The following is a 2,500-nucleotide window of genomic DNA, read 5'->3' as shown; positions in this document are numbered from 1 at the left end:
AGTAAATTTATATCTGTGTGTTTATTTGTTACATTTCGTTGTATTAAGTTATTAAAACATTATAAAGAGATCATACAGAGTGACTCTCTACACAGTGAGGCCTATTAGTTCAACTGGTATCAGTTTGGTACACCGGGTCGGACAGTAAGCCCAGGGCCCCGGTCGGGACAGTAAACCCAGGGACAGGGTCGGGACAGTAAACCCAGGGCCCAGGTGTCGGTGCCGGACAGTAAACCCAGGACCCGGGTCGGGACAGTAAACCTAGGGCCCAGGTATCGGTGCCGGACAGTAAACCCAGGGCCCAGGTCGGGACAGTAAGCTCAGGGCCCCGGTCGGGACAGTAAATCCAGGGCCCGGGTCGGGACAGTAAACCCAGGGCCCGGGTCGGGACAGTAAACCCAGGGCCCGGGTCGGGACAGTAAACCCTCTGTTCTCCGCAGCTCTTCTCACTGTTTCTGGTTCTTCGGGCGTTTTCACTTCAACATCAAAGAGAATATTTCATCTCAGCCAATTATAAACACACACACACACACGGGTAGGTATTACCATCATACTGAGGTCCGTCTCTCCTCGCCGTCAGCCATACGCCTTGTCACCATGGTTACCTCAATCGTCACCATGGAAACCTCGACCATCAGAGGGACACGCCTGACTTTAACCGTGAAGGCAGTTTTATTCCTCTCTGCGGACTCACAGGATGTTTAAATGCTGAAACAAAACATGGCCTGACGTCAGAATTTGTTCTCACTGCGGAAGATGGATAAAATCCCAACTTCACTAAACAGGTTGTCGTGTACGTAGCTGCAGCAAAACAACACGGAGTCGTCTCTTTACTGTGTGAAGGAACAAGTTGTGACCCTATAATAATAATAATAAGTTATGTATATATATATATATATATATATATATATATATATATATATATATATATATATATATATATATAACTGGGTACAGCGCCGTTGATCAGCCGTGATCCAATTTTGCCCAGTGTTCATTTGCAGTATTGCGTTACATTATGCTTTTTATTTACGAGAGTCTTGGCTATATTTTATAAATCTACTGGAAGTGTATGTTAATATCAAGCCTTTAAAAATATACATTTTAAACCTCCTACTTCAGAGCAGGTTTTAAAAGGTGTTTTATATTTGTTGCCAATATTCATCAAATAAAAAATTATTTTAAAAAGGAAAACAAACTTTTATTTTGACCTTTTAATTGAATTTTAGTTGAAAGGTTTGACCCAGGAACAAGGGACATGTTATAAAAAATAAATAAATGACGTTATTGAGAAAAGAATGTGATTTATATATTTGTAACGTTTCTTACATCCCAATCACTTAAATTATGTTAAATAAATAAATGATAAAAGCCTTTTTCTTCCCATCTTCAGAAACTTTCCACTGCTGATCCTGGAAAAGTTTTAAAACTAGAACAAACACAGAAAGTGATGACGGCACCATCCTGTCTGTCTGCCTGCCTGTCTGTCAGGCAGTGAGACAGCTGGTTAGCAGTGTGTGTGTGTGTGTGTGTGTGTGTGTGTGTGACTCCACAGGGAGCGATAGAGAGAAACCAGCTTCTTTATGGATTATTAATATCACCTCCAGCTACACACAGCCGGTGTGTGTGTGATCTGACACACACACACGGGGGAGGACGGGGGGGGGGAGAGTGTGTGGGGGATGGGGGGGGCTCAGCAGTTGGTGTGATCAAGGACGCTTCATTCACACTCCACAGTATATGTGTGTGTGTGTGTGTGCATTATTATAAGAGGCCACGCCCTAATCTGGGATCAACAATAGAGCCCCCTCTCCCTCTCCCCCCTCTCGTCTTTGTGAGTTTCTTGTTGTTTCAACTCGTCCTCCGGTCGTCCTACCCCCCCCCGTCTCTCCTGTCAGTTCAGGTTCAGGGCGTCACAGAAACACCAACGAACATCAAACACGGCGTAGAGACAGGAAGTGTGTGTGTGTGTGTGTGTGTGTGTGTGTGTGTGTGTGTGTGTGTGTGTGTGTGTGTGTTAAAATGATTAAAAATAAAGTGGACCCTGGTTCCTGAAGTGTTTCCTCTCATTAATAATCTCCTGGTTCACGTTCTCGTCTAAAGCTTAAGTTATAAGTCGATCACAAGCCTTATTCACTATTTTAATAATATATTAAGTGGTAATATTATGTTCATTGTGTATTTACATTTACTTCATTACTACATTGTAATGTAATGTAATTCCTGCTTACATCAGTTTATGTATTTGCAATACTGTCTACCACACATGTATATTATATTATTTTATTATTTATTTATGTTGTTAGATTTTAGCACCATAATTTAACCTGCACTATTTATATCCTAAATTCTCCTTTTGCCCTTACTTTTCTTTTTTTTAATACATATTTAATGACCATTGTTGGAGCCTGAGATCTGCTATAAATATCATAATAAAGAACTTGAGATAAAAACAGATGTGAATTGTTAAGGATGTGTGATTGTATACAAGGTGAATTAA

The 2,500-nt window shown here is 41.1% G+C and overlaps 1 protein-coding gene across 1 annotated transcript in view; it reads right to left on the bottom strand.

Moving 5' to 3' along the window:
- Positions 1–2,500, bottom strand: part of plxnb3 (plexin B3) — a gene marked incomplete at its 3' end in the record, with an annotated part of 68,627 nt that overhangs the window by 57,470 nt on the left and 8,657 nt on the right.

This window comes from Cottoperca gobio, unplaced genomic scaffold, assembly GCF_900634415.1.
Source record: "Cottoperca gobio unplaced genomic scaffold, fCotGob3.1 fCotGob3_467arrow_ctg1, whole genome shotgun sequence".
Lineage (NCBI taxonomy): Eukaryota > Metazoa > Chordata > Actinopteri > Perciformes > Bovichtidae > Cottoperca > Cottoperca gobio.
Note: the sequence above shows the minus strand (reverse complement) of the source record. Positions and strands in the feature narration are given on the sequence as shown.